The sequence below is a fragment of the Cucurbita moschata genome, unplaced genomic scaffold (genome assembly GCF_002738365.1).
Source record: "Cucurbita moschata cultivar Rifu unplaced genomic scaffold, Cmos_1.0 Cmo_Scf00001, whole genome shotgun sequence".
In the NCBI taxonomy this organism is placed as follows: Eukaryota; Viridiplantae; Streptophyta; class Magnoliopsida; order Cucurbitales; family Cucurbitaceae; genus Cucurbita; species Cucurbita moschata.
This window is the reverse complement of record NW_019268517.1, coordinates 5,401,868-5,411,837: the sequence shown is the minus strand read 5'-3', so window position 1 is coordinate 5,411,837 and position 9,970 is coordinate 5,401,868.

Sequence of the window (9,970 nt, the reverse complement as noted above, 5' to 3'; positions counted from 1 at the left end):
ACAAAGGGATGATCTTAGAGTCAAGGTCGAGGCCTAAGCCATCGAGGCTAGAAATAAGTCACTTAGGTTGAGGCCACCTTGGTCGAGTTGAGAAAATCTTAATGAATAGCTTTACCGAGTAAGCTTAAGTCGAGTCAAACACCTTCATCCAAGTATATGATGAATCTCTCTGCCTTCTTTGTTTTAATATAGACCATTAGGACTGAGAAACATCTACGTTTGTTGCCACCATATTTGTGCATCATCCTAAAACATGAACGATGCACAAGATACCTTATGGTAATCTAAACTCTTCAGTAGATGAAATATCATCATCAATGATAGCCATAACTCTACCATGGTTAAGTCCTTAAAGGTCCTATTGATGATACGAAGCTTGTTTGTCTTACAATTTCATAATTAATTCATCTCTTGTATCATCTTAGGGTTGTTGATTGTCTACGCTCGTTATTTGGTTCTCATAGTCTCTATTATTTCACAAAAGGTCTCCCACATTAGGGTAGTCGTAGTGGGGACCGACACTACTAGAGGCACCGTTGGTGCCACTTGTGGTTCTCTAGGTAGTGACAAGGCTAGGCCTATATGACTTATCGAAGCTTCACGACTCAGACTCGGATCTCTACCTCATCCTCTGGCAGGTGAACATTCTTTTCCACATTTTTTAAGTGGCACAATATGTTATCTAATATATAAGTAGCTAAATCTATGATTCCTAACATTAAATCTTCGGTTATACATAACATCCATAACGACCCTAATTTTCCTAATCAAATATAGATACCACTGCATGCATGATATGACTAATAAGTGTGGAAAAGTCTATGAAAATATTTCATAAACGATGTCGTGGACTTAAACGTTCATAATAAATTCATTAAAAACAATATTGTTATGAAAATATAGCAGAAAATAACTAACGTGAATTTAAATGAGATAAAAAAGAAATAACGTGATGTCGTGATCTAACAAAGAGCTATTAAAACAAACATGAATGCAACTACCCTAGCTTCGATCTAATGGCCTTCACCAGACGCCATCATCTATACACGAGTGCCTTCACCAGACGCCGTCATCTATACACGAGTGCCTTCACCACATGTGACTTCGTATTTTAAGAAATAATCCATAAGTAACCCCACTATGGAAGTAAAAAAAATGCAATCAATTGCAATATGGTGGGACCTATCATTTCATAAAACAATCATGACATGGTTTAAACTCAGTCCGGGCAGGGTTGAATGTGTAGTAGTTTCATACACACGGCCTACGCACGTGCACATAGTCTCACAAGACAGACTCATGTATATATTCCCGAGGCCTCATTCGTCGGGTTAGTGCACGCTTAGCCTACTGAAAACCACATAGAGAAAGGACCCACGTAATATTAGGACAAACATAGATATCGTAATTTACGCATTCGCTTAAAACCATGGCATAAGTTTATGATTCAAGTCATAAATCCATTCATTCATGACATAACAAGTCTGTGAGACATGCATACGTAATAATTGTCATTTCTTCCCTAATTAACATAATTTACATAGCTTGGCGTATGGAGTTTTATGAATCATATCATCAATATCATAAATATAATTCCACAACATGGTAACATGGTATAGTCGTATTATAGCATAGCTTATAACAGAACATAATAGGACCTAGCGTAATTTATAACATAGCATAGCATCACATAATACATGCAAACAGTCATAACAATGACATGTGCAGGGTTCACTAAATTTCTTGAGTTGATGTTCGTTTTATCCTACTTGTCGAGGAATAGTTCCAAAACTAACTCCAAATCGACTTCCTCTATTTTCTTTTTTCTTCTCGAAATTGGCGTTGGCTAGAAATAAAATAAATGATAGTATGGAGATTGAGAAATAACACACAAACCTTAAGCTTGGAATAACTCTAGGCACTTCTTCATTGTTTATGATTGTATCTCCTCAGCCTAGAAGTATGATTATTTACTAAATATGTTTCATACTCAATATTTTCTATTTTTTAGGTAAAGGCAAAGACATCTTAAGTAGCACAGTGATTGCTATAGAGAGTTTCGATAGAGTTTTGTTTATATTACAAATTTTCATTCTTTTAATATCTTATGCAAACTCGTTTTCATTTGAAACAAGGATGAGTTTCATGTTATCGAAGTTTAACAGTCCAAAATGAATGTTTTATTCTACCCTATTGTTTATTATGCAAATACATTTCAACCTATACTAACCTATACTAATGATGCAACCAAATTAAGCCTAGACTACGAAATGGAAAAAAACAAACAACTACCCTATGCATGTGCCACGGTCCTGGGATGTCGATGCCGCCGTCGTTGTCACATGGATGCCTTGCCCTTATCTGCAAAAGTAAAGTAGCACGAGACTTGAGTATTTCTAGAATACTTAGTAAGTGACCCCCTATCCCTTATGCGACAAACACATGCAATGAAATGATGAGACCTATCTTTCGTTTCGTTTTTCCTACGGTGTAATCCTAACAGGTAACCGTGGACGTGTACCATATACTCTACACACAGCCCACATGTGCAAGTATGGGCTCACCAGCTAGTTCGCACACCATTGGGCCACTGTCCCTAGCCGGTGGGCATACTCTTGGAGCCCCTTATACCGGGACCCGTTAAAACTAGAACCGTCACAGCAGCGCTATGCAAGGCATGACGATCGTTGTCCTGCCATTGGATGTACGCGTCCGTACCCTCGTGATGGGGTAGGGGTATCCCCCCAAATGCATGAACACACAATATGCATGAGGTCTCACTAGTCCTACAGTTATCATTAATGAACATACGTGTCACGTTTTCATGCTTACATGTCATTCTCATTCTCATTTTGTTACATGTCATTCTCATTCTCATTTTGTTACATGTCATACATATTTCTAGTGGGGTTATGTTTCATGCAATTTACCGTATTTCATGTCATACAATTCATACAGTTACATTCAAATATTCATACAAACAAGCCATAATCGTACAAGAGCCACACATCGTCACATGCATAACATATCACATCAACTAAGCAGCATACATAACATACATTCACGTTCACATGATTTCGTACTTAAGCACATTAAGCTAGCATACAATTTAATGACACGTGCATATCCACGGGCATGTGCCAACATACAGCAATTAACGCATAACCTACGACGGGTGAGCCACTTACTTGGTAGGCCTTAGCCGAAGAACTCCCTAGAATATAACGTAAGCTCCTAGCTCCTCGTGGACGTTCTATGCTTCCGTTGGTGGTTGGTTCTTATTGGTTCATTAGTCACTTTCGTTAGTATTTAACAAATAATAATAAATTCCCAACTTGAATTTGTGAAATACGACCTTAAAATTTCCATTTTACCTTAAACAGGGCCGAAACCAGGTCTGGGAGGGTTGGAACGGTGTCAAACGGGCTGAAAACAGGTTTTCTGAGCCGAATAAGCAGCTGGAGCCGAGGAGCCGCCGCCGAGCCGATTAAGCCGCCAACGCCGAGAGGAGCCGCGCTGTAGACATGCCACGTGGCACAATCAGAGAGTGACGCGTGTGCAGGAGTCTTGGTCGAGCCATGGGTTAACGGATCGCTCACGGGTGACAGGCCGTTCGCGGGTGACGAGTCGTGCGTGGTGATGGGCCGGTTCACCCTAACTTCGTTTTTGGTACAGATTTCATTGGTAAGAACCTCACACTCCCAGATCTGGAGAAGCTCGGAAGTCCGCTGTTCCGTCTTCCTTGCCAACGGTGTTCAGTGTAAGGGACTCGTCTAAAACCTACTCCTGTGGTGTATAAAAGATTCTGAGGTTACTTTTGTGGTGTAAAATGGGGGTTCTAAACACAAGTATTTGCAAAAAAAGTTTAGCTCTCAAATAGAAATTTTATTCTTAATTCCAAAATTTGATGTCTAATAAAAAAAAGAAGACTTTATATAGCCCTTACAATCTTAACCTAATACATAACTCCCAAATTAAATGGGCTAGTAAATGAAAAATAACCATGACCTCCATATTAAAATGGCTCGTTAATGGTGGAATATAGTAACCTATGTGGGTTACAATATAACCTTTAACTCCTATATTTAAAACTAGCTTAAATATGACAAACAAATAGTTAAACTATAATTAAATAATGCAATTAATAAAATGTGCCTATTCACTCATCCTTAGACTAGCTTCATAAAATCAGCAGAGTTCATTAAATGCAACTTAAAGTGCATTTAATTCATCTCTTTCTTGAAGCTCAACTTTGCACAACATATAAGGGAGGTCTCCTGCGTCTTCTAGAATTTCCTTTGATGAGCTCACAATAGCTTGAATATAACTGTGTAAGGTTTGTTGTAGCTTCTTAGCTCTCATCTTTGTAATTGGACCTTGAGGTATAGAACTTCATTGTTCGTGGTTCATATAATTTTTCTTAGACTTAGGCTAGAATATAATGTTTTAAACTTAAACGCATATTTATTTTATTTCGTGTCTTTTGTTGCGTCGTTTTAAAGATGTTTTCAAAACACGCAAGTCCATGGCTGTGTTTTAAGATAAATGTTATGTTTTATGGAATTTAAATGAAGTCTTCCGCATTCAATGTTTATGGTACGTATACAGTAGCGACCTTAAATTAAGTAGAAAATTTTGGGTCATTACAGATTCACACTCGCACGTGTGGGTCGTGTGTAAAGAAGTACTACACATCCAATTTGTTCGAGATTGGAGGTCACTCCTAGATGCGCTAGAGCTCGATCCCAAGAGCATGTTGCATGTGTTTGCATTAGCATGACCCCTATAGTGGGTAACTTACTGAGTATTTTTCGAAATACTCAAGCCGTGTTGATATGAACCAAGAGACATCAATCATACAATATGCTTCAATGAAGATGTGGAGAAAAGGTTATCAAAATAATCAAAGATGTTTCAATTCATGCTACATTGAAGAAGAATAAAGTTTGATTGTTGTAAATTTTGGGTGGGTTATAATTTAGAGTTATTGTGTTTTAAGACTTTTTATTTAATTTCGGTTACATTTACATAATGGCTAATTATGGCCATAAAGTGTGAATGTTACAACTTTTGGAATGCCTTTAATAGTTTCATTTTGAGGCTATATAAAGCCATCTATGTTGTATTTGTAATCAAACTTGGAAGATATATTAAAAGAAGCATTTGTGCTTTTCTTTAGCCGATGGCTAAGTTTCTTTGCAATTCTATGTAGTTTAGATTGCATGTAGAATCATTCAAGCTCGACATGATCAATCTTGCTTGTGGAGTGATTCGAATCTCAAGCAAGTGTTCTTGCCTTGAGATATTTGATCAACAAGAATCATTCAAGCTAGACATGATCGATCTTGCTTGTGGAGTGATTCGAATCTCAAACAATGTTCTTGTCTTGAGATATTCGATCAACAAGGTAATCCGAATCTTATTCCCCTTGTATTGATTCCTTATCTTATCAAAGATGGTATGCAAAGTTTGCCTTTTCGGAACAAAAATCCATCTAACAACAAGTAATTATCCACAATGAGTCCTTTTTCACAAGATTCAACAAAAGGAAAAAAGAACATGTGATGTTGATACAAATCCTTTGTGTTCAAAACCCAACAACCTAGCATTCAAAGTATTGAAGAGGAAATACCTTCGTGATAAAGCTTCTGCAACAATGTTCTCCTTACCTTGTTTATATTTTATGACATAAGGAAATGTTTCAATAAATTCTAACCACTTAGCATGTCGTCTGTTGAGTTTATTTTGTACTCTCAAATGCTTTAAACTTTCATGATCCATATGAATAATGAACTCCTTAGGCCAAAGATAATGTTGTTAGGTTTGCAATGCACAAACCAAAGCATAAAGCTCTTTGTCATAAGTTGGATACCTCAAATATGCACCAGTCAACTTCTCACTAAAGAACATTAAAGGTCTTTGATTTTGCATTAGTACAGCACCTATCCCTACTCCACTAGCATCACATTCAATTTCAAAAGTAGACTCAAAATTAGGTAATGCAAGCAAAGGAGCAGAACTCAATTTTTCTTGCAAAGTATTACAAGCAAGTTCTTGATATTTTTCCCATATAAAGGATACATTTTTCTTAACAAGTTCATTCAAGGGTGAAGCAATTGTACTAAAATTCTTAATGAACCTACGGTAGAAACTTGCAAGATCATGAAAACTTCTTACCTCACTTACATTTTTAGGTGTAGGCCAATCTTTTATAGCCTTCACTTTCTCCTCATCAACCTCAACACCATTAGATGAAACTACAAACCCAAGAAAGTGAACTTTTTCCATGCAAAAGCTACATTTCTTTAAATTTACGTACAAACATTCGTTTCTTAAAGTAGTCAAAACATTACGTACATGGGTAATATGATCATCTAAAGATTTAGAGTAAACAAGGATGTCATCAAAATAAACAACCACAAACTTACCTAAGTATTCTCGTAAGACATGGTTCATTAGTCTCATGAATGTACTAGGTGCATTAGTTAATCCAAAAGGCATAACCAACCATTCATAAAGACCATACTTGGTTTTAAAAAGTGTTTTCCACTCATCCCCAATATGCATGCGAATTTGATGATAACCCGATTTTAAATCAATCTTAGTAAAAAGACTGCATCCATGCAATTCTTCAAGCATATCATCTAATCTGGGAATTGGATGCCTATACTTTATAGTTATCTTGTTTATAGCCCTACAATCAACACACATACGCCAAGAACCATCTTTCTTAGTTACAAGAATAACTAGAACAGAACAAGGACTCAAACTTTCACGTACATACCCTTTAGCAAGGAGTTCACTTACTTGCGTTTGTATCTCTTCAGCCTCCATTGGATTAGCCCTATAAGCTGGTCGGTTTGGAATGGGCGCGCCAGGAATGAAGTCAATCTTGTGTTCAATCCCTCTAAGTGGTGGCAAACTACTAGGCATCTCCTCGGAAAATAAATCTTTAAACTCTTGCAAAAGCACAACAAAATCACTAGGCAAAGAAGGGTTAAGCATGTTAGTAAAGTAACAAGATCCCTTGCACATAAGTACAAGAATAGTCTGGTTAGAGAGCAAAACATTCCTAGCCTCATTTGATCTAACATACAAGCTTACTGATTTGGCTTTTCTCTCTTTTGTTTTTCTCTAGGCTGAGTGTTACTCTCTTGCTTTTCCCTCAAGCTCTTTTTTTCACTTGATTCTTTTTCAATCTCTGCTTTTGCATTAGGCTCTTGCCTTTTCTTTTCAAGTTTGCAATGATCAATAAAGCAAAACATTCCTAGCCTCACTTGATCTAACATACAAGCTTACTGATTTGGCTTTTCTCTCATTTTTTTCTCTAGGCTGAGTGTTACTCTCTTGCTTTTCCCTCAAGCTCTTTTTTTCACTTGATTCTTTTTCAATCTCTGCTTTTGCATCAGCCTCTTGCCTTTTCTTTTCAAGTTTGCAATGATCGATAAATACATCTTTTGGAGACAATGGAACAAGAGTAGTTTTTTTACCATTGTGAGTAAAAGAATATCGATTTGCATACCCATCATACATTACCCGACGATCAAATTGCCATGGCCTCCCCAGTAGTAAATCTCCAACATGCATGGATACAACATCATATAAAACATCATCAACATGTTTTTCAATAGTAAAAGAAATAAGAGTTTGTTGAGTTACCCATACTTCCCCACAATCATTCAACCATTGAAGCTTGTGTAAAAGAAATAAGAGTTTGTTGAGTTACCCATACTTCCCCACAATCATTCAACCATTGAAGCTTGTAGGGTCTTGGATGTGGTTGTGTCTTTAAATTAAGTCTTTTGACCAGAATGGAACTCACAATATTGGTGCAACTACCGCTATCAATTACAACACTACAAGGTACAGATTGAACAAGACATCGAGTTTGAAACCAGTTCTCCCTTTGGTCTAGACCGTCCTCCTTAATGTGGGTGTTTAGAGATCGTCGAGTAACCAAAGATATATGTGTAGGGTCCTCTTCACTAAACTCCTCACTCTCATCAGTTTCCTCATTTATGTCGTCATGTGCGTCATCCGTAACAATTTCTCCCTCCTTGATGGTCATAATTCTTGCATTTGGGCAATCTCTACTATAGTGTCCTACCCATGACATCTCCAACACTTTAAATCAATCCCTANATAATTCTTGCATTTGGGCAATCTCTACTATAGTGTCCTACCCATGACATCTCCAACACTTTAAATCTCTATTTCGAACATTAGACTTTTCTACATTTTCTTTCCCTGTTCTAGAACTCTCCCCTTTCTCATTAATCTCTTGATTTCTATGCTTATAATCAATGTTCTTTAAATCTCTTGATTTCCGTTGTGAGTAAAGGAGTATCGATTTGCATACCCATCATACATTACCCGACGATCAAATTGCCATGGCCTCCCCAGTAGTAAATCTCCAACATGCATGGATACAACATCACATAAAACATCATCAACATATTTTCCAATTGTAAAAGAAACAAGAGTTTGTTGAGTTACCCGTACTTCCCCACAATCATTCAACCATTGAAGCTTGTAGGGTCTTGGATGTGGTTGTGTCTTTAAATTAAGTCTTTTGACCAGAATGGAACTCACAACATTGGTGCAACTACCGCTATTGATATGAACCAAGAGACATCAATCATACAATATACTTCAATGAAGATGTGAAGAAAAGGTTGTCAANCCGCATGTTGGAGGCGTTCAACCCAAAGACCTATGAGGAAGCCTTGAGAACTGCCAAGGCTTTAGAGAAACCAAAGGATGAGAAACGGCGTGAAGAGCGAGTTATAATTGGGCAGAAGCGTCCTCATGAATCAGGAGGCTCTGACCGTCCACCACCAGCACATAGGCACCGTTCCAATAACAGACCCGCTCCTAGGTGGGATGAGCGACGCCCTCCCCGACGTACTGACAGGAACCCCAGGAATCAGGATGGGGCCAGAGGGAGGAGAGAGGAAGGGTGCACTATCTGTGGAAGACTACACGGTGGGAGGTGCATGGCTGGCAGCCGAGCGTGTTATAGGTGTGGCCAAGAGGGGCACATCGCCGTGAACTGTACGGCCGGAAATGCCGCAGCACAAGCAAACCTGCCCAGAGTAGTAGAGCAAACGGATCAACCAGCACCACCGCGAGCTCAAGCTAGGGCCTACGCGTCAACCAGCAGGGACACTGGGAGGTCCGACGCCGTGGTGACAGGTACACTGTCCATTTTAGGTCATTTCGCTTTTACCTTATTTGATTCTGGTTCCACGCATTCCTTTATTTCCATGCCTTTTGTTGTACAAGCAGGGTTCGAATTAGAACCCTTATTGCATGAAATGTCTGTAAGCACCCCTGCGGGGGTAGACTTAGTATCTAGGGATAGAGTAAAGGATGGCCAAGTAATCATAGGGAACCAAACTTTAAGCGTTGACCTGATGGTGGTAAACATGACAGATTTCGACGTCATACTAGGCATGGATTGGTTAGCTGAAAATCGAGCTAGTATAGACTGTCACCAAAAGGAAGTAAAATTTTCACCACCGATAGGACCTACCTTTAAATTTAAAGGCACAAATACCGGGGTTACCCCCAAGGTAGTCTCGATGATGAAAGCAAAGAAGTTAGTCCAACAAGGTGGATGGGCTATATTAGCATGTGCTGTAGACGTGAGAGGAAAGGAAGAGACCCTAGTAAACGTGCCAATAGTAAACGAGTTTCCGGATGTATTTCCGGATGACTTACCTGGAATACCCCCTTCCCGAGCGGTCGACTTCGTCATCGAACTCGAGCCGGGAACTGGGCCTATTTCCAAAGCACCCTATCGCATGGCACCAGCTGAGTTGAAAGAACTCAAGGCGCAACTGCAAGACTTACTAGATAAAGGATTCATTCGACCTAGCGTGTCCCCCTGGGATGCGCCAGTGTTGTTTGTTAAGAAGAAAGATGGATCGATGCGTCTGTGCATCGATTACAGAGAGCTAAACAAGAG